Here is a 23,135-nt window from a genome sequence, read left to right as displayed (position 1 = left end):
TAAGATAAAATAACAAAAACAAACAACAAAAATGTGTCACAGAGAAGAAAATTGATATGATTCATGATCCTGCCAACCAAACATAACAATTATTAACATGTTTTAAAAAGATGTATTTATTTATTTGAAAGGCAGAGTTACAGAAAGAGAGAGAGGGAGAGGCAGAGATAGACAAGTCTTGCTTGGTTCACTCCCCAAATGGCTGCAATGGCTGGAGCTGGGCTGGTCTGAAAACAGGAGCCAGGATCCAGGAGCTTTAGCCGGGCTTCCAAGGGCCCAAGCTCTTGGGCCAGATTCCACTGTTTTCCCAGGTGCATTAGCAGGGACTAGAACTGGGGCTCATATAGACCGCAAGCTTCACAGGCCGCAGCTTAACCCACTACGCACAACACTAGCCCTGATCGCTAGCATTTTAGCATTTGTAGGCAGTTTTAAGAAGATGGTTGGAGTTTTTCTTGAGAAAAAAATTGCAAAATATTTAAATGAAGAGCAAGAATAATTTCCTAATATGCTTTTAGATTTTAAGTTGTTTATTTTATTTTTTTAATTTGAGAGACACACAGGGAGGGACAGAGACAAAGAACTCTGATCCACTGGTTCACTCGTCAGATGCTTGCAACAGCCAGAATTGGGCCAGGCTGAAACCAGGAGGCAGGAGCCAGGAACTCAATCCAGGTCTTCCACATGGGTGACAGGACCCGAATACAGAGACCTGCTGCTTTTGGGGTGTTCATTAGCAGGAAGCTGGAATCAGGAATCAGTGTGGGATATGGACGTCTTAAGCAGTAGGACTAAATGACTACCCCATAGTATGCTTTCTTCAAAGAGATATCTGTAAATGTAAGCATTTTGGTATGGAAATTATATTTCTTTCTTTAAAAAAATCTTGTATTACGGAAGTTCCTGAATATTTGTAAAAAAAAAAATAGAATGCTGTAATAAATTGGATGTTCCCATCATCCAGACTCCTGGCTAACTTTATTCTGTGTGTGAATATTTCAGTGTTATCTCTTAAAGGTAAGGACTTAAAATGATTTTAATGACATTTATTATCATATTTAGAAGGTTAAAAATAATTCTTTAAGTTCATCAACCATTTAATCAACATGAAAACTTTGAAAAATAAACATCATTCAGGGCAAAGTGTAGGCATTCATGAGTGATAAAATGAAGTACAGTCTATTTAGCAAATTATATAAACAGTCACAGGAAAAGATAAAAAACAATAGGAGGAATGTATTTGGCTGTGCTTATGTCATGTAAACAAATATTCAATACATTATTAGGCAATCTGTCAGCTTATATTTCAATAACTTTTTACTTCTTTATTCTCCATGTTTAAATTTAAAGTGCAGTCTACCTATGCCAAATGGTATTTAAAAAAATCTCCTATGCGTTTTTGGGTTTAGTAAAGAATAGTGTGAATTGGGTCCAAGAAGTCAAAGTTTTGTTTTTTTTTTTTAATTTTTTTTTTATTTTTTGACAGCCAGAGTGGACAGTGAGAGAGAGAGACAGAGAGAAAGGTCTTCCTTTTGCCATTGGTTCACCCTCCAATGGCCGCTGTGGCCGGCGCGCTGCAGCCAGCGCACCACGCTGATCCGATGGCAGGAGCCAGGTGCTTCTCCTGGTCTCCCATGGGGTGCAGGGCCCAAGCACTTGGGTCATCCTCCACTGCACTCCCTGGCCACAGCAGAGAGCTGGCCTGGAAGAGGGGCAACCGGGACAGAATCCGGCGCCCCGACCAGGACTAGAACCCGGTGTGCCGGCGCCGCAAGGCGGAGGATTAGCCTAGTGAGCCGCGGCGCCGGCCAGAAGTCAAAGTTTTACATGTTCCCGTAAGGCCCCATTTTATGATACATTTCATCTATTTTTTAAAAATGATTTATTTATTTATTTGAAAGGCAGATTTACAGAGAGGCAGAGAAAGAGAGAGAGAAAGAGAGGTCTTCCATCTGCTAGTTCACTCCCCAGATGGCCCCAACAGCTGGAGCTGGGTCGATTTGAAACCAGGAGCCAGGAGCTTCTTCCAGGTCTCCCATGCTGGTGCAATCCTTGGGCCATCTTCCACTGTTTTCCCAGGCCATAGCAGAGAGCTGGATCAGAAGAGGAGGACTCAAACCAGCACCCATATCGGTACCGGCATTGCAGGTGGCGGCTTTACCCGCTACTCCACAGTGCCAGCCCTCATTTCATCCATTTTTCTAAAGCTATATGTTCCCTGAAGTACAAATGACAGCGTGTTAGGCACATGCTTTTTTAAATTTATATATCAGAGCAAATCCATTTATTCTTCGGCATTTAATAGTAGAAAACATTTTTATGTTCTTAAAGATATATGTTAACTTTCAAAGAAAAATGCAAACTCTTCAAAATCTTTGAGTAATTTATTACTACTACAATTATTATGGATATAATAGAGAGAATGCCGAGAACAGCAAGAAGACTTACTTAACTGTTTATCAGGGGACAGAGAGGGAGGAGATGAGAGTGAAAGGAGTCCAGGTAATGCAGTTCCTGGTCCAGAATTCCAGTGTGGCTCGAGGGTTCTGCAAAGAGAAAGACATGGCCAGAGGTGCATTGAGCCGGGAAGTTTACATTGCTGGCTTTCATTCTGTTAAGCAGGGAGGAAACCAGGAGGATAAAGAGGGGACATTTATCCCTTTGTCCTGCACAGCGTTGTGTCCTTATGGATGGGAAGGAATGAGAAATGTAGAGAAAGTGACAGGTGAAGAAGAGGAGAGTCTAGAAGTGAGGGGGGGAAAGGAGACCGAGGGTTGGACCATAATATGGGCACATTATGGGGCTGAACAGGATTGGGGGAAACTGATCAGGGAAATGTTTTGGTTGAGATTCTGGAATTTCCTTTATTCTATTCTTTATTAATCATTCAGGTTAATAATTAGATGACACGCTCATTTGTATAATTTGAGACTTTTTTAAAGATTTTTTATGTATTTATTTGAGAGGTAGAGTTACAGAGAGAGAGAGGGAGAGACAGAAAGAAAGGTCTTCCATTGTTGGTTCATTCCTCAACTGGCTGCAATGGCAGGACATGAGCCAACCTGAGGCCAGGAGCCAGGAGCTTCTTCTGGGTCTCCCAAGCAGGTGCAGGGGCCCAAGGACTTGGGCCATCTTCCACTGCTTTCCCAGGCCATAGCAGAGCTGGATGGGAAGTGGAGCAGCTGGGACACGAACCGGAGCCCATATGGGATGCTGGCACTGCAGGTGGAAGCTTTGCCTACTATGCCACTGTGCTGGCCCCAATTTGAGATTTTTTAACAAGGGACCTTTTTTGGACAATCTTTTTTATTTATTTATTTATTTTTACAGGCAGAGTTAGTGAGAGAGAGAGAGACAGAGAGAAAGGTCTTCTTTTTCCGTTGGTTCACCCCCCAAATGGCTGCTATAGCCGGTGCACTATGCTGATCCGAAGCCAGTAGCCAGGTGCTTCCTCCTGGTCTCCCATGCGGGTGCAGGGCTCAAGGACCTGGGCCATCCTCCACTGCCTTCCCGGGCCACAGCAGAGAGCTGGACTGGAAGAGGAGCAACCGGGACAGAATCCAGCTCCCCAACTGGGACTAGAACCCGGGGTGCCAGCGCCGCAGGAGGAGGATTAGGCAAGTGAGCCGTGGCGCCGGTCCCTGGACAATCTTTTTTTTAAAAAATATTTATTTATTTATTTATTTGAGAGGCAGAATTACAGAAAGGTCTTCCATCCACTGGTTCACTCCCCAAATGGCTGCAACAGCCGGAGTTGTGCTGATCTGAAGCCAGGAGATTCTTCCAGGTCTTCCTGTTGGTGCTGGGGGCCAAGCACTTGAGCGATCTTCTTTTTTTTTTTTATTTTTCTTATTTTTTAAAATTTATTTGACAGGTAGAGTTATAGACAGAGAGAGAGACAGAGAAAGGTCTTCCTTCTGTTGGTTCTCTCCTCAAATGGCAGCTACGGCCGGTGCTGCACCCATCCGAAGCCAGGAGCCAGGTGCTTCTTCCTGGTCTCCCATGCGGGTGCAGGAGCCCATGCACCTGGGCCATCCTCCACTGCTTTCCCAGGCCATTAGCAGGGAGCTGGATTGGAAGTGGAGCAGGACTCAAACTAGTGCTCATTTGGGATGCCTGCACTGCAGGTGGAGGCTTAACCTGCTACACCACAGTGCTGGCCCTTTGTTGAGATATTTCAAGCATCAGGTGTTTAAAACTCACAATGGTGGAAAAAGCCACAGTAACTAAACTCTCCCATAATTCCCATGCCTACTCTCCCGTTGCCTCCACCACCACTCATCCAACCAAAAAGCAAATTCATGGGGCAGGTATTTGGCATAGGGTTAAGGACACCCACATACTCTGTTGGAGTGCTTGGGTTCGAGTCCTGGTTCTGCTTCCACGTCCAGCTTCCTAACACTGCACAGTCTGGGAGGCAGCAGATGGTGACTCTGGTGCTAAGGTTCCTGCCACCCATATGGGAGGCCTAGATGGATTCATAGGCTCCTAGCTTCAGCCTGCCCCTGCCCGGATGTTGAGGACATCTGGGAAGTGAACCAACAGATGAAAGTTTTTTCTAATTCTGTTTCTGAATCTCTGCCTCACAAATAAATAGTATTTTTTAAAAAAAGACGCAAATCCATGATACCTGAATATCTTGTATAAAATTTCCTAGAAATAAAAATCATTTTGTTTTTACCTAGAAAAACATTTGCAAATATTTGGTAAGACTACTTTTGCAGGGCAGCCATTGTCTCAATCTCACATTACATGCAATTTCTGTTTGATGATGTTGATCCATTGTTGTAAGGGGCTGTGACTGGAGGGGCCTACACTGAAGCAATATTCAATGAAACTGTATTTTTCTTATCCAGATAAGTATTATAGAGAAAATGTTGGATTCTGGAATGTATTTAGAAGATAGAGTTGATAATATTTGCTGATGGATTTGTTATAGGGGATGATAGGGAAGTGGAAGGTTTTTCCCATAGTCACAGAGAACTTATCAGAATTCCCTATTTGTCCATTATTGTATTTGAATCAAACTGCTACTTTTTCAATCCCATGGGGAAAAAAATGAAACAAAATCCTCCTTTTCCACCAACATCTCACACTTGGGTTTTGCCCTTCGCCTTTCTTTGTCGTCCTGTTCTCTGCTTCATTGCTCCGTCCTCACACCTGCTGCTTCTCTGGGAGACTCGGATCCTTTCAGACGTGAATCTGTGAGCAGCCGAAAAGTTCCCCATCGGATTCCACTGTGGTGACCTCTGTGTGACCTCCTGGTTGGATGGCTCATCTCTGAACCTTATCACCTGGAGATGGGCCGAGAAGACAGAATTAGCTCTCCTTTCCCGTCCTCAAGCACAACCTGTGACTTTGCTTTCTTACACCTCCCTGTCTTCACTGTCACAGACCTTATTTTCCTTCAGTCTCTTAACTCTTGTCTCACTTCCATAGCTATCTGGCTTCAAAGGAATCCTAGTTATTCTCTGTGCGGATAGCCAGGCAGCTGAATGGTATTGTGGAAAATGGGGTAAAATGGTGAGTCGATCCACTTGTGGTTTCCAGTTTCGGTTAAACCCTGACCAACGTTCCTTAGTGCTTTCCACTGTGGCTGCATAATATGATCTCCTAGAAACTTAAAGAAAGAAAAATCTGAATGCCCAGGTTAATTAAATCTGAAATTTTGGGATACAACACAAACATTAGTACTTCTTCTCTGTTCTCTTGATAATTCTAACGTGCAACCAAGACTGGAAGCACTGCTTTAAACTTGTTTTTGAAAGAGTCTTATTTCTCACCCCCTTCATGTTCTTTCCCTACTCTCTAAACACTCTCTACCTAACTCCATTTTATCACCCTAAGTGATTGACCTCGCCTCCTACTTTGCCAGAGAAATTAAAGCTTTTCTTGGTGAATCCCCTGTGATTATTTTTTTCCTTGTGGTCTCCTCCTTTTACTCAGTTGATTAGGGCCTCGATGGTGTCAGCGCCTGGGCCAGGCAATGGATACAGAGAGATGAGCAGGACAAATACAGTCGCTGTCTTTCTGTGCTTACAATCTGGAGCTGCATATGGGCAGGTCAGTTCAGCAGTTACAGCCCACGGGAAGAGCCATGGGGCACACGGGAAGAGCCCTCGTCCAGACAGCCCCGAGGAAGGCTCCTCCCATGTTAACGCATCTCGTTTCCCTTGTTGAACGAGGAGCATCACCCCTGCCCCAGGACGGGACAGGCCACCCTCCAGGGTTCCTTTACCTCCCTGCCCACGTCCTCCTCTGCACCTTCACGGTTGCTCCTTGTTCTCTCTGTTCTTTCTTCTCCTCACTATAAAAACACTCAAAGTGTCACCGCCTTCAGAATGTGCAAGCTTCCTTTTGCATCCCTTGCCTCTCTCCTGGCCTCCTCACCAGCCTCCTCAAAGAGTCGTCTTGTTCCATGCCTTCTGCTCCTCACCTGCCTTCAGGTTTTGGCTCGTGCCTCGTCACTCTGCTTAACGTTTTTCCCTCCTGAAGTCACAGGGGCTCCCAGACTAGCTCACTTCTTTGGAATTCATTCAGCTCTACCACATGGGATCTTTCTGATGCCTGTGACTGGGCCAACACTGTCTCCATTCCCAGAACATTCCCCACGTCCATCTTGGTGATTCTACACATCTTCGATTCTCCTGTGTCTCCTGACTCTTCCCTTTTCATCTGTGTGATTCCCTCCCTCAGCTCACTCCTTAGTCATAGTATTCTCCAAGGGATTTCCCTTAGGCCACTGTTCTCTCATTCATTTATTATTGTGGCTTTAGTCACCATCTAGATACGAAAGTTTCCAAAAGTTCTGTCTTCAGCCCCGACTTTCCTGCCAAGTGCCTGCTGAGCATCTACATCTGAGTGTCCTACCACCTCCTCACACTTGGATTGCTAATCCCCTGTTCCTTAAACCTGTTCCTTAAGTATTGCTTATCTCATCTGTTGGCACCACCATAAGCATAGTCATCCAAACCAAACTAGAAACTTTCATCCTTATCTAGTGAATCATCAAGCCCTTCCTGTATTGCCTCATAGATAATTCTTGACTTTTTGTCTGTCACCACCAGACATCACCAGATTGTGCTGTCCTTATTGAGGCCTTTGATGAGTTCTCATTGGTCTGATTGCAGTGAAATCCTAGCTGGTGGCCTCCCTCACTCACCTGTTCGCATTTGCCTGTAGCTGAGGCTTTTGGATTCTCCACTGAGGGATTCTGCTGTGGTAAGCTTGGGGTTTCCAGGGTGGGAGGACTTCAGTGAGCTGTCTACTTCTTTTAGGTATTGAACTTCTGCAAAAGAATTCATCTATGAACGTTTCCTAATCATCTTTGCAGTACCTTTTCACACTGTTCTTCATTTGCGCTCCTTCCTCAGTACATCTGCCTGTCATCTTACCCCAAAGATGGCCATTCACTAAGTCGGAGCTCAGATCTCATATCTTCCGTGAAGTCTTCTTATCATTCACATCTTTATCGTTTATTCACTGATAAGTACTGGACGCGTACTTCATCCCATGGAGCAAAGAGCGTTCCTGAAAGGGGAACACTCCTGGGGGTATTAGAGTGGTGCTTCTCCCAGTATCTGTGGTGGTGTGCTACTTGAGTTTTTTTAGTAGCTTGCCTTTGCTCTGTCATGGATCTATAAAAGGTCCAGTTGCACACGATGAATATGCAGGTTGCACCACATGTGATTCACCCTACAAGTGCAGCAACACCCGAACTGGCCTGTGCCTTGTTAAACAAGTATCACGTACTTGTATGTCACACCAGTGGGACTTGCTGTAAGAATATCCTTCTAAAGCTTACACTTGATTTCAGGGCTCATCTTGTACTAAACTTGTAGTAAACCAAGCACATCAGCACCAATTGACAGGCCACCTTTGAGTGGTACTCTATGGGAGGGTTTACTGTACATGCCATGGTAGAGGAGGGATCGGCTGACATCAGGGACTCAGAAGAGACCAAGCAACTTGCCAGAATGGTTGAGCTGTAAGAGGAACAGAAAGCCTATCAGAGAAGATCGAATCTTAAAAATTCTTGCCACCCAGGTGGTCACGGCATTTTAGTCACTGAGAGAAAATGGGACATAGATAGAGAGGGAAGGTGGAACAGTTTGGGACTGCCAGGACTGAGGATAGCAGGACATACTGGAAAGGGATTGCTCTACGGCAAAAGCTAAGGTTACAAAGCCTTTGGGCGCTGTGGCCTTGGACGTTGTGCAGCGGATTAAGCACACACAACGGAATACAGTCCAAGTACTTGGCGTCCTCCACCCATGTGGGAGACGAGGATGAAGCTCTTAGCTTCCGGCTTTGGCCTGGCCCAGCCCTGTCCGTTGCAGCTATTTGGAGAGTGAACCAGCGAATGGAACATATCTCTGTCTCTGTGTCTCCTTTTCTCTGTAACCCTGACTTTCAAATAAATAATCTTTAAAACACACACACACACACACACACACAAATTTTTTAGGTACAACAATATGTGTCTTAACAAGCCCACCAAGCATTTCTGATACCGACATTATCTAAGGAAAAAAAAAGTACAGTGGTGTTAAGATTAGTGATTCAGGCTGGCGCTGCGGCTCAATAGGCTATTCTTCCTCCTGCAGCGCCAGCACACCGGGTTCTAGTCCCTGTCGGGGCGCCGGAATCTGTCCCGGTTGCCCCTCTTCCAGGCCAGCTCTCTGCTGTGGCCAGGGAGTGCAGTGGAGGATGGCCCAGGTCCTTGAGCCCTGCACCCGCATGGGAGACCAGGAGGAAGCGCCTGGCTCCTGGCTTCGGATCGGCATAGTGCGCCGGCTGTAGCGGCCATTTGGGGGGTGAACCAACAGAAAAAGAAGACCTTTCTCTCTCTCTCTCTCTCTCTCTCTCTCTCTCTCACTAACTCTGCCTGTCAAAAAAAAAATATTGAAAAAAAAGAAAGATTAGTGATTCATTCAGCAAATACTTTTTGAGACTGAACTATGCCACCGAGATTAGAAGCTAACACAGTTTTTGCCCTAATAAAACTTAGGAGAGCGTTAAGGGTAACCAAGGAATTAGGCTTTAATTAGGCAGTCTTTGAAGGATTTTGAGTGGACCACAGCATGATTGACTTCATCCTTGGAAGATGGCTCTAATGGCATGGTAGAAATTGGGTGGCTATTGAGTCAGAAAAGTTGGTTGCAAGGTCATTGCAGTAGTCCAGGTAAGATTTGAAAAGGGAAGAATTAGCATTAGAGGTTGGGGAGAAAATGGGTGAACCATCGCTAAGACAGTTCAGTCTTGAGGGGTCAGTGGGATTTAGGGACGGGTTGCAGTTTCTGCTGTGTGGTCCGAGTAGTGGTCCAGTTCACTGGGAACATGCGTAACAGGAGGGGCAGGGGTTGCCAACTCCCTCCTATAGTGGTTATATCAGTTCACATCCCCCCCCCCCCCCAGCAAAACATGAAGGTACCTGTGTCTTCACACCTTGGCCCACTAAGTGTGTTATCAGCTTTGTAGTCTTGGCTAGTCTGGTAAGTAAAAATGATATTTCCCTCTAATTTAAATTTTCATTTGTCACCTTAATGAGTAAAGTTGAACATCTTTTGTATGTTTTAAAGCTGTTTGAATTTGCTTTCTTTTTTATAAACTGTATTTACCTTTTGTTCATTTGCTCTTAAATTGATGGTATTTTTTTCAATTTGTTGGCAGAGGCTTCTGACATGTACAGATGTTTTATTTTAGGCGGTTATTTTAATTCCTCTGTGATGTCAGTGCTTTGTGTCATAGTTGGAAAGGCCCTCCTCATTCCAGTGTTATAAAATAATTATCTCAGATTCATCAAGTTTTCTTTTTACTTTTTATCTTAAAATAACTATAGATTCAAAGGAGGTTGCAACAGGAGCATGGAGAAATCTTATATACCCTTTACTCAGCTTCCCCCAGCCATCAGGTATTTTTGTTATTTAATTTTTCTGTTTATTTGATTCATCTGAAATATATTTTGATTTGAGGTAAAGATTACAGGGCTTGTTTTTGTTTTAAAATTTTTTCCTGATTTGCTAACAATTGGTCAGAACATCATTTATTGAATAATCCATACTTTCCCCAGCAATTTAAAATGCATGTATATCAGTCATGTGCTGAATTTCTCTTTATAACTGGTTGATTTCTTAAATATTTAAACTATCACAGTTGGAATAGAATCTGCCATGGCATTGATGTATGTTTTTCCAAGAGACACATGTTGAGCTGGCCAGTGCTGGACTTGTTTCAAAATCCTCTTAGGGTATAATTTGGCCCATTTGTCTATAATTGACTTTGTGTTGTTGTGGGTTGTGCTGGGGTACAGGTGAAAAACATTTATTTCATGCTCTCCAGGAGTTTATCTTAGCTTGTTAATCCCAGTATATTAAGGTAAAGTAATCAAAGTATCTAGTGCTTAAGGTTAACCATACAATTAATCCCCACAGAACCCATCTGAGGGACAAATATTATCCCCATTTTGTAGATAAAAAGATTAAGGTTGCCCTGCTCTCAGGTCATAGAGCAAGTTGGCAGAGCTCAGACTTTGTTTCTGGTCTTGTGATCAGTGTTTCCAATCCATTCCAGTACATGCCCCAGGTCTAGACTACGAATCTTCCTACTGCATTCACTTGAGATATAAACCACCATAACTAGGGGCTGGCACTGTGGCGTAGTAAGCTGAGCCTCTGCTGGCACTGTGGTGTAGTAAGCTAAGCCTCTGCCTAGTATTCGGGCCCCTTACCCACATGGGAGACTGGGAAGAAGCTCCTGGCTCCTGGCTTTGGATCAGTCCATCTCTGGCCGTTGCAGCCATTTTGGGAGTGAACCAGCGGATGGAAGACCAACCTCTCTGTCTCTCCCTCTCTCTGTAACTCTGCCTCCCAAATAAATAAAATCTTAAAACAAAACAAAACAAAACAAAACTTCCATAACTTTTAGATTACGATCTATTTCTTCAGTTCCATCTCTGTATTAGCAAACATAAAGGCTTTTGATATAATTTATTTATTTTTTTAAAGGTTTATTTATTTATGTGAAAGACAGAGTTACACAGAGAGAGAAGGAGAGGCAGAGCAAGAGAGAGAGTCTTCCATCTGCTGGTTCACTCCCCAGTTGGCTGCAATGGCCAGAGCTGTGCCGATCTGAAGCCAGAAGCCAGGAGCTTCTTCCGGGTCTCCTACAGAGGTGCAGGGGTCCAAGCACTTGGGCCATCTTCTACTGCTTTTCCAGGCCATAGCAGAGAGCTGGATCAAAAGTGGAGCAGCTGGGACTCGAACTGGCTCCCATATGTGATGCCAGCACTGCAGGCAGCAGCTTTACCCAATAAGCCACAGTACTGGCCTCTTTGATATAATTTTAATAGATTTGGTCGTATATCTTGAGGTTTATAACAAATCCATTTTACATTCCTGCTTTTAGATGAAAGAGCCAAGACAGATGACTTCTGTAAGTTTTACTGACGTCACTCTGAGTAATGCTCAAGAAAAATAAAATACTCGCTCAAGCTGGCGCCGTGGCTCAATAGGCTAATCCTCTGTCTTGCGGCGCCAGCACACTGGGTTCTAGTCCCGGTCAGGGCTCCGGATTCTGTCCCAGTTGCCCCTCTTCCAGGCCAGCTCTCTGCTGTGGCCAGGGAGTGCTGTGGAGGATGGCCCAAGTGCTTGGGCCCTGTATCTGCATGGGAAACCAGGAGAAGCACCTGGTTCCTGACTTCGGATCAGTGCGGTGCCATTGGAGGGTGAACCAACGGCAAAGGAAGACCTTTCTCCCTGTCTCTCTCTCTCTCTCACTGTCCACTCTGCCTGTCAAATAAATAAATAAATAAATAAAAAGGAAAAAAAAAGAAAAATAAAATACTCTCATCTGCTTATTTAGTTATCTGAATTTAGGGGTAGATTTATGTAATTCATGAATTCTCTCTCAGCTATCTGATTCTAGATACATGTTTATTTGTTTGTTTAATCTTGCTGGTATTTTCCATATTTTTATGCTCCCATATAGAAGAGAAGGAACAAAAACATTTAAAGAATGATAAGTATTTTCATGTGGGTTATTTAGAGGAAAAACATGCTAGAAATTTATTAATCCAATTAAAATCATACTTGTTAGGGCAAGTCATGTAGGCTTTTTAAGCAGTGGTCTTTAATTGTATGCTGATATAATAAAGTGAAATGAAGACTATTACTATCTTGATTTCACTTTATTACATTAGCATACATTTAAAGACCACCACTTAAAATTCTGTGCTTTGACTTTTGGGCTGTCAGTTTGTATACTCTGTTGGGTTCTTTTACAGTTTCCTAACTTTCAGAGCTTCCGTGGAGTCCATGTGATGTTTTTCGTAGGACAAGGGCTTTTTAGAAGAAATAAATGGGGATATGGAGAGGGGATGAAGTGGTGTCCAGCTCTGAATTTTCTGTCTAGGGTTCATAATTACTGGTGTAGCAAGGTAGGTCCTCCAGATGACTTTGATCATTTCTGTTGGAAAGAGGTACCTTGTAGAATCTTTATGGACAGATCTCAGTCTGGTCAGTTGTGATACTTAAGATTTAAGTTACGTATATGGTGTCTTTTGGTGGGGAGGAGTATGTTCTTCGGGGCCAGTGAGTTTATGCAAAGCCAGCTATACCCAAGAAACTAGTTCATAAACTAGAGTCCAAGTCATTTATTTAAAACTGGTCATATATGCAGACAAAGCCAAAACTGAGCAAATGTAGAGGAGGGTGATTCTGCTCAGGGGATCCAGGTCTAAGTGAGAAGGTTGTTTCCTAAAACAAAAGCAAAAATTTCATGACTAATCCTGTTCTACTCTCTAGAGATGATTCTGTCTTTTAAAACCTTCATTCGCAGGGTGGTATTGTGGCCTAGCAAGTTAAGTCACCGCCTGTGACACTGGCATCCCATTAGGGATGGCTCAGGTCCAAGTCCCAGCTGCTCCACCTCCAATCCAGCTCCCTACTAATGTGCCTGGGAAAGCAGTGGAAGATGGCCCAATTGCTTGGGCCCTTGCTCCCACATGGGAGACCTAGTAGAAGCTCCTGGTTCCTGGCTCCTGGCTCCGATGTGGCTCAGCTCAAGTCACTGTAGCCATCTGGGGAGTGAACTAGTGGGTGGAAAATCTCTCTGTCTCTCCCTCTCTCTGAACTCTGACTTTCCAATAAATAAAAATATTATATATATTAAAAAAAAACCTTCATTCACAACTGCCTTCCCGGTAGCTCCCGAAAACCCTGGTGATGACGTCACCAGCTGTGCTTTGGTGGCTTTGCGGGCACCTCTGCCTTACAGTTTGCAATTACATTTGTATCACTTTTCCTCGTTTAACAAAGCTCTCACATCTTGCTGAAGCTTATTTACAGTAAATTCAAAATTATTTCTTATTTATATGAAGGGTGTCACCCAGTTGTCAGTAGGCTGGCTCTCTTTTACTCCCAGGCCATAGAATGGGCAGCTCTCTTCATGTTCAATCTGTAAAGATGGTTGATTGATGCTTGTAGATTTGGCCCTTAATTAGGAGATTCATTCCACTTAGGAATCTCAACTTCCTATTGCTATCTACTTTTGTTCTTTTTTGAGACTTTTCTACATGTTAGACTCGAGATAATAGCAATAATGTGAACTAGAAGCCACCTCAGGTTTAAAGGTCAGTCTGATTCTTCTTTTTTTCTTTTTAACATTAATTTATTTGTTTCAAAGTCAAAGTTAGAGAGAGGGAGAGACAGAGGGAGATCTTCCATCTACTGGTTCACTCCCCAGATGGCCAGCAGTGTTGGGCCAAGCTGGAGCCAGGCACTTCTTCCAGGTCTCCCACATGGGTGGCAAGGGCCCAAGTACTTTGGCAATCTTTTGATGTTTTCCCAGGCCATCAGAAGGGAGCTGGGTTGGAAGTGGAGCAGCTGGGACATGAACCTGCACCCACATGGGATGCAGGTGTTGCAGGCTATGCCACAATGCCAGCCTCATATTATTCTTAAATAATCAGGCACTGCTAGGATTTATTGGATTAGCCTCTCTTATTAGATATTCCCAGGTTACATTTGGGGTGTGGCAGGATAATGTATCTTTTCTACCAGCTTAGCTCCTAATTATCCTTTGGATGGTCTGTTCAGATGTGATTTCCTTCAGGAAGGTTCTCTTGACGTCCACCCTCCCATCCCACTTTGCTGCTAAAGTGCTCTAGGTTCGTTGCTATCCTAGAGCATATGCTATAAAGTATAGCTATTTGCAACCTCTAAGAAGGCAAGCACTCTGTCTAGTCTACTTTTTAAAAACTATGGGGATATAATTCACATCCTAAACATTTCACAAATTTAAAGTGTACAGTCCAATGCATTTTAGTATGTTTGTAGAGCCATCAACCACAGTTAATTTGAGAACATTTTTATCCTTCCTAAAAGAAAGCTAAAACCCATTAGCAATCACTTCCCTTCTACCATCTACACCCTCAATTCTCTGGACCGGAGTGATCACCAGTGTACTTTCTGTCTGTATGGAGTTGCCTGTTTTGGAATTTCATATAAATAAAAGCATATGCAATCTTATGCAACTTCTTTTACTTACTGTAATGTTTTCACGATTCTTCTATATTTTAGTACAACTTAGTACTTAATTCCTTTTTATTGCTGAATAGTATTTTATGACTATGCCATACTTAATTGTTGATGGACATTTATCTTTATTCTTATTTTTGACTATTATGAATAAAGCAGCCATGAACTTTCACATGCAAGTCTTTGTGTAGACATGTTTTCAGTTCTTAGAATTCTAGGGTAACTCTAGGGGCTGATGCTGTGGTGCAGAGAGTTGGGCTGTAACCTGCAATGCCAGTATCCCATATCGCCGCTGGGGCTGCTCCACTTCTGATCCAGCTCCCTGCTAGTGCACCTGGGAAAGCAGTGGAGGATGGCCCAAGTCCTTGGGCCCCTGCACCCATGTGGGAGACCGGGAGAAAGCTCCTGGTCCCTAGCTTCGGCCTGGCCCAGCCCTGGCTGTCGCGGCCTTTTGGGGAGTGAACCAGTGGATAGAAGACCTGTCTCTCTGTCTTTCCCCCTCTCTAAATCTGTCTTCCAGAGTAAATCTTTAAAAAGAAGAGGAAGAAGAAGGTAACTCTACTTTACTTTCTGAGGAGCTGCCAAATATTTTTCTACAGTGACTACCATTTTGCAATTCCATCAGCCATGTAAGAGTGTTCCCATTTCTCACCGACACTTGTCATTGTCTGTGTGTTTAATTATAGCCATCCTAGTGAGTATGCAGTGGTTGTCTGGTCCCCTTTTGCATCTCCAGCATTGGGCCTGCCATGGTGTTAATAAATGCTGGTCGATCGACCAAGTCTGTTTCACTTCCTGCTCCTCTTAGCACCCTTGCACTGGGAAGCTCTCTGCAGTGCGGAGGAGCATAGACCAGCGTCCTGTTGAACCTTGAGCACAGGCTGTGCAACTTAATAACCTGGTCCTCTGAAGCAACTGACTTCTTTTTTTCAAGATTTATTTATTTACTTAAAGACAAAGTTAGAGAGAGGCAGAGGCAGAGAGAGAGAGGTCGGTCTTCTATCCACTGGTTCACTCCCCAAGTCCACAACGGCCGGAGCTGGGCCGATCTGAAGCCAGGAGCCAGGAGCTTCTCCCACACAGGTACAGGGGCCCGAGGACTTGGGCCATCTTCTACTGCTTTCCCAGGCCAAAGCAGAGAGCTGGATCAGAAGCGGAGCAGACAGGACTTGAACTAGTGCCTGCATGGGATGCTGGCACTGCAGGTGGCGGCTTTACTCACTATGCCACAGCACTGGCCCCAGCGACTGGCTTCTCTGAGGTTCGGTTTCCTTATCTGTAAAATAATGTGCCTCTTTCGTAGGAGCACCCAGGACAGCACCTGATTTCCCGCCTTCATTGGGCGGGTGGGGCTCTTATTCCCTTGGATAGCTTGGGAAGTATCTCTGATGGCTCGTCTCAGGAAACAGAGCACACAGTTGCTGTCAGGAGATTGAACTGCCTGTGTGTATCAGGCCAGCGCCTTTCTTCAGGAAAGCTCCCTCACATCTGCTCCCGGGGTCGGGAACACCTCCCGTTTGTGAGCAGTGCTCCCGGTGACTGCTGTGGCGGGGCAGGAAAGCTGCCCGGCCTCTGTGGTTGACCTCACGATTTTCTGCTTAAGCTTCGGATGACCCATTTCACAGATTTGATTACTTCTACGAACTCTTCATTAACATGATATTCTATTCTGAACCACCAACTAGAAAACCTTTAATCAAGACAGCCTTTGAATTTCCAGAACCCCCAATAATGAACAGTCCAGGTTGGCACAGGTTGATTTGGGCTGCTGACAAAAGTCTTTCTGACCTTTGTCAGAGCAGTCGCTTTGCCAAGCTTGTATTTGTTGCTGCCTTGCCTTTGAACCTCTTGGATAATTTATGAAAGCAGAGGAACCGCTTTCATCTGAGGCACACAGTGGCAGCCTTCCCATGGCAGGAAGTGTCTGTTCTTGCAAATCTTGTACGTTGTGGCCACAAGGGAGGGCTCAGTATTTTGTTTTACTTCTTTGGGCTTTGCCATCATTTCACAGTTGTTTCCGCGTTTTCGCCCGAGTGCTAACCCTCTACGAGACAAGATTGTGATGTGACACACCGCACTTAGGGAGCTTCCTTGGCCAGCCCCAGTCTACCTGTCCGGTTTTCTCTGCTGCTTCTCCTCTTCACACATCCTTATGTACTACAACTGGACAAGCGGTCTTCTCACAAGCGCCATCCGAAGTGTCCCAAATCCTAGTTTCTATTAGCAGAAAAAAAAATGTGGTAAGAACAAAAACAAACAACAACAAATGACTTTAGGGGTTGGGAGGCAGGGAAGCAAACAGACAAGAAAGAGTTACTGAGGGGGAAGAAAAGATTTTAATACTAGGGTGTGGTATGACACGGTGGCAAAAAACAATCTAAATGAAGGATCCTGGTGAACAACACCCCAGCAGAAGGATCAGGCCATCAAGGAGAGAGGCGCCTTTCTCTGAAGGGAGGAAGGAACCTCCACTGTGATACGGCCTTGACTAAACAAATTCAGAGTTGGTGAACTCAAGGGGCTTCCATAGCCTAGACAGCTCATAGCAAGAGTCTCGGGTGATTGCTGACGTCATAAATAAGAGTGCCAATTGTTAAATCAACAACGGGAATCACTGGGTTCATGCTCCCCACGCAGGATCTCTGTCCTTAATATGTTTATCTATGAAACTCAAAAACAACACTACTAGTCGAACAATACCCTATACCTGGTTCGGTTGTGTGAGTGCAACCTGTTGAAATCCCTGCTTAGTATATACTAAGTTGATCTTCAGTATATGAAGGCAATTGAAAATGAAACGTGATGAAGGGTGGTATAGGAGAGGAAGTGGGTGAGGGGAGGGCCACGGGAGGGAGGGAGGTCGGGGGGAAGCCACAACAATACAAAAGATGCATTTTATATTCTACTTAAAACTATTGGTTGAACTCTGTAATTAATACACAATTACTCTTAGGTGTTTAATCAATGCTATAACTAGTACTCAAATAGTATTTTACACTTTGTGTTTCTGTGTGGGAGCAAAATGTGGAAATCTTTACTTAATGTATGCTAAACTGATCTTCTGTATATAAAGATAATTGAAAATTAATCGTGATGTGAAGGGGAAGGGGAGAGGGAGTGGGAGAGGGGAGCGTTGTGGATGGGAGGGAAGATATGGGGGGAGGAGGCTATTGTGGTCCATAAGCTGTACTTTGGAAATTTATGCTCATTAAATAAACAAACAAACAAAATACTAGGGTGTGGTAGGGGATGCTGGGAAGTCAATGTGAATGGGGAAAGTCAAGTCAGATAATGGAGCCGAGAACTTGAATTTGGTGTGATTGATAATAGGGAGTCACTGTATGTTCTTGGGGAGGGGAAAAGATGAGGAAAGTAGTATTTTAGGATGATTTCCTTTTTATGGTAGTAAGATTAACCCTAAACACGGATTTAAAGGATGTAAGAGTAGAGGCAGAAGTTATCTAGGTGCCGCTGTAGTAATAAAGGTGTGAAGTGAGTTGCTGGTTTTTAGCAGTGAGAATCTTGGGAGAAGCTTTCCTCTAAGAAAAGTTAGAGGACTTTTTAATATTCCCAAGGTCTGAGGTCAAAGAGCACAGGCAGAGATGATTCCAGTGTTTTGAATCGAAAGAAAAGGCAAGTCATTAATGATTGGTGGAGGTGTTGGATAGGGAAGCCCAGTGGCTGGCAATTGAAGTTGGGCAAGGGGAATTGCTTTTGGGATTAGGATTCCTTAAGCAGTTTATTAGCAGTTGGAAGTAACAGACTCTGGCATAGGTGAAAGATTGGGTAGATGTGGGAGTCATTCTTCTAGAAGTACAAGAAAGTAGATAAAAAGAAAAAGAAATATCAAGGATCAAGAAGAGGAAGATCGCAGTGCAGGAGTGTGCAGAAAAGGACCAGCTCGGCAGCTGCATGTGGCAGCCCTTGCTGGGTGGTCATGAGGCCAGTCAGAGGAGTGCTGAGTCTGAAAGCCAAGGTCAAGGCTTGGGAAGGAAAGGGACTAATGTGGGACTGCAGGGGAAGAACGCAGAAGGCAAGCTTAGCAGGAGGGAGGTGCCTAACCTTTGTGTACGGCTCTAGTGAGAGAGAACACCTCTAATGAAGCAAGATGGCTATCTCAGGAGGGCCACACCCTCCATCTAGCATCCCTGAGAGAAGCCGTGGTCCAGAATCCCCACCTTGCTGAATCACAGTGTGTCATGTCAACCGAAGACAATCCCACGCCCTTATTTTGATGTCACATGCCTCTTTGTTTTTTCCAATTAAGTGTAACAGCTGGTCTTCTCCAGCCTGGAGAGATGCTTTCACTATTGATTTAACAATATAGGTTACAATGAATTAACTTTTTATTATCTTAATGCTGCTTTTTTGATGAAAATTAAATGTATACCAAATTCTATGTTTGGTTCTATATTGTACACTCATCACAAGGATACCTTTATGACTTTATACTCTTCTGTTTTCTTCAAGATTTTTATTATTTTAAGATTGTTTTTTATTTGAAAGGCAGAGAGAGGGAGAGAGAAAGAGACAAGGAAAGACAAAAGACAATGACAAAGATTAAGACAGAGGGAGATCTTCCATCCACTGGTTTACTCCTCAAATGACTGCAATGGCTGGGATTGGACCAGGTCATAGCCAGGAGCCTGGAACTCCATCCAGGTCTCCCACATGTGTGGCAGGGGTCCAAACACTTGGGCCATCATCCGCTACTTTCCTGGAAGGATGAACAGGGAACTGGATTGGAAGTAGAGCAGCTGGGACTCAAACTGGAATTCTACAGGTGGCTTTTTAACCCACTGTGCCGTAGTACTGGCCCCAAGATTTTATTATTTATTTTTCTCATTTTTGATGATTATTTTTGAAGATTTATCTTAGATTGAGACTAGGTAAACATAGAAATATTCTCATAAAATAAAGGAGGGCTAGGGTCATAAGAAGGGTGACTTGGGGAGGAGATTTTACAGAGCTAATTGAAAGTGTTACCATCCTTAAAAGCATAACTCAGTCTTGTAAGAACCTCACAAGTGATGTTTGAGTGAGAGATTTGTAAGAGGAACACGCCTATTAATAAGCATGATTTAAGGTTATATTCCTACATTTTATTTGGAGAAATAAATTCTATGGTTTAGTTGATTGAAGAAGTCCAATTAATATTGTTCTGAGGGTGGACGTCTGGCCTAGCAGTTAAGATACTGGTTGTTTTTAGCTCTTGTTTATTCTCCTGTGGAACTGCAGTCTTTCTACTTTTTACTGGTTGCATATCATGGTGAGTGGTGCATTAAGCCTGTGATTATAGAGTGGATTGAAATTGTGTTTTTGCAAAAGTTATAAAAAAGAAAAAAGGAAGGAAGGAGGGGAATTGAGGTAGGGGTGCGGGAGATGGGTAATATGGTTATCTTAGAATTATACCAAGAAATACAGGAACTTTGTTCTCTTTATATTAATAAAAATTAGAAAAAGAGAGACGTTGGTTAAGATGTCCACATCTCATGTTAGAATACCTGGGCTCAGTACCCAGCTCCTTTCAGGACTCCAGCTTCCTGCTAATGCAGAACCTGGGGGCAGCAGTGGGGCTCAAGTGACTGGGCTCCTGCCACATACGTGGAAGACCCTGGATGTGTTCCCAGCTGCCCACTTCAACCTGGCCCACTTCCAGCTATGGTGGGCATTTGGGCAGTGAAGCAATGGATGGAAGATCTCTCCATCTCTCAAATAAATAAATTATGTCTATATATAAATATTTTGTTTGAAATATAAATAATTTCTTGTCTGTTAGGTGGAAGGTGGGGAAAAGGAAAAGAGAAAAGGTGAATTTTTGTGGTTTAAATGGTGTGATTTAGTGGCAGCACTACATTTTTATGTCATGATTGATTACCTGAGATGATGAAGTTATCAGAACAAAGTTCCGAATGACAAGATTACTGCTTCTTTTTTTTTTCCATTTTTCCAATTTTTTTTAAACTTTTATTTAGTAAATATATTTTTCCAAAGTACAGTTTATGGATTATAATGGCTTTTTCCCCCTCATAACTTCTCTCCCACCTGCACCCCTCCCATCTCCCACGCCCTCCTCCCATTCCATTCACATCAAGATTCATTTTCAATTATCTTTACATACAGAAGATCAATTTAGTATATATTAAGTAAAGATTTCATCAGTTTGCACCCACACAGAACATAAAGTGTAAAATACTGTTTGAGTACTAGTTATAGCATTAATTCACATTGGACAACACATTAAGGACAGAGATCCCACATAAGGAGTGAGTACACAGTGACGCCTGTTGTTGACTTAACAACTTGACACTCTTGTTTATGGCATCAGAAATCTCCCTAGGCTCTAGTCATATGTTTCCAAGGCTATGGAAGCCTCTTGAGTTCGCTGACTTCAATCTTATTTAGACAAGGTCATAGTCAAGTGGAAGTTCTCTCCTCCCTTCAGAGAAAGGTACCTCCTTCTTTGATGGCCTGTTCTTTCTACTGGGATCTCACTCGCAGAGACCTTTCATTTAGTTTTTTTTTTTTTTTTTTTTTTTTGGCCAGAGTGTCTTGGCTTTCCATGCCTAAAATACTCTCATGGGCTCTTCAGCCAGATCCGAGTGCCTTAAGGGCTGATTCTGAGGCCAGAGTGCTGTTTAGGACATCTGCCATTCTACGAGTCTGCTGTGTATCCCACTTCCCATGTTGGATCATTCTCTCCCTTTTTTATTCTATCAGTATTTGCAGACACTAGTCTTGTTTGTGTGATCCCTTTGACTCTTTTTTTTTTTTTTTTTTTTGACAGGCAGAGTGGACAGTGAGAGAGAGAGACAGAGAGAAAGGTCTTCCTTTGCCGTTGGTTCACCCTCCAATGGCCGCCACGGCCGGCGCGCTGCGGCCGGCGCACCGCACTGATCCGATGGCAGGAGCCAGGTGCTTTTCCTGGTCTCCCATGGGGTGCAGGGCCCAAGCACCTGGGCCATCCTCCACTGCACTCCCTGGCCACAGCAGAGAGCTGGCCTGGAAGAGGGGCAACCGGGACAGAATCTGGCGCCCCGACCGGGACTAGAACCCCGTGTGCCGGCGCCGCTAGGCGGAGGATTAGCCTAGAGAGCCGCGGCGCCGGCCGATCCCTTTGACTCTTAGACCTATCACTGTGATCAATTGTGAACTGAAATTGATCACTTGGACTAGTGAGATGGCATTGGTACATGCAATCTTGATGGGATTGTATTGGAATCCCCTGGCACATTTCTAACTCCACCATTTGGGGCAAGTCGATTGAGTATGTCCCAAATTGTACATCTCCTCCCTCTCTTATTCCCACTCTTATATTTAACAGGGATCACTTTTCAGTTAAATTTCAACACCTAAGAATAAGTGCTGGCCGGCGCCATGGCTCAATAGGCTAATCCTCCGCCTTGCAGCGCCAGCACACCGGGTTCTAGTCCCGGTTGGGGCACCGGATTCTTTCCCGGTTGCTCCTCTTCCAGGCCAGCTCTCTGCTATGGCCCGAGAAGGCAGTGGAGGATGGCCCAAGTCCTTGGGCCCTGCACCCCATGGGAGACCAGGAGAAACACCTGGCTCCTGCCTTCTGATCAGCACAGTGCGCCGGCCGCAGTGCGCCAGCCGTGGCGGCCATTTGGAGGGTGAACCAATGGCAAATAGGAAGACCTTTCTCTCTGTCTCTCTCTCTCACTATCCACTCTGCCTGTCAAAAAAACAAAAAAATAAAAAAGAATAAATGTGTGTTGATTACAGAGTTCAACCAATAGTATTAAGTAGAACAAAAAAAAATACTAAAAGGGATAAAGTATTAAATTGTACATCAACAGTCAGGACAAGGGCTGATTGATTACCTGAGATGATAAAGTTATCAGAACGAAGTTCCGAATGACAAGATTACTGCTTCAGACCCATATCTTCATCTGTGTGGCTGTCTGGCACTTGGAAACGTGTTCAGATGGTTAACATCTCTGTATTAAGATACTCTCAAAAGACGGTGCACACAGCTGGCCTAGTGGCTGAGACTCCCACATCCCAATTGGAGTGCCTGGCGTCAATACTCTGCTCCAGCTCCTAATTCCAGCTTCCTCCTAATGTGGATCACTGGAAGTAGCAAGTGTTGGCTCAAGTAACTGGGTTCTTGCCACCCACATGGGATACCTGGACTGAATTCCTGGCTCCTGGAGTCAGCCTTCAACCCTCACCCCCACCCTACCCTTCTCTCCACCTGTCTCTCTCTGCCTTCAACTTCAACAAACCAAGAAACAAATGATGCCATTACGCCTTAATTACTCTGAGAGTTTGCAATTTATTTGTGTCAATTTTTTTTTTCATAGCTTTTATGTCACTTAAAAGTTTTTTAGATATGTGCTGGATTTAGGTTTGATCAAATTAGTGATATAAAGTAAAGGGTGAGGAAATGTTTTTATGGGCACTTTGGCTAATTATGAATTCAGTAGGCTTTGTGATCCTCCATCTTTCTATTTACTATTGAGATGGAAAAACACATTAAAGTCTGAGGAAATTTATATTAGTAAGAGCAAGAAGTGTGTTTCTGGTTAATTTTGTGTGGAGCAGTACCAAATTTCAGTACCTTGATTTATTTTATTT

At 43.9% G+C, this 23,135-nt stretch overlaps 1 protein-coding gene across 5 annotated transcripts in view; it reads left to right on the top strand.

Moving 5' to 3' along the window:
• Positions 1–23,135, top strand: part of ELOVL7 (ELOVL fatty acid elongase 7) — a 103,360-nt gene that overhangs the window by 15,598 nt on the left and 64,627 nt on the right. Inside the window, exon 2 of one of the 5 annotated variants that reach the window (XM_051853763.2) lies at positions 9,842–9,913. The exons of 3 other annotated variants lie outside the window; for them this stretch is intronic. The gene's annotated coding sequence lies outside the window, so the exon portion shown is untranslated. Of the gene's footprint in view, positions 1–7,087; positions 7,222–9,841; positions 9,914–23,135 lie in introns of those variants that run through there. One more of the 5 variants, XM_008262256.4, reaches the window with a different exon arrangement.

This window comes from Oryctolagus cuniculus, chromosome 14 (assembly GCF_964237555.1).
Source record: "Oryctolagus cuniculus chromosome 14, mOryCun1.1, whole genome shotgun sequence".
Classification (NCBI taxonomy): domain Eukaryota; kingdom Metazoa; phylum Chordata; class Mammalia; order Lagomorpha; family Leporidae; genus Oryctolagus; species Oryctolagus cuniculus.
This window is presented reverse-complemented; position numbering and strand designations above follow the sequence as displayed.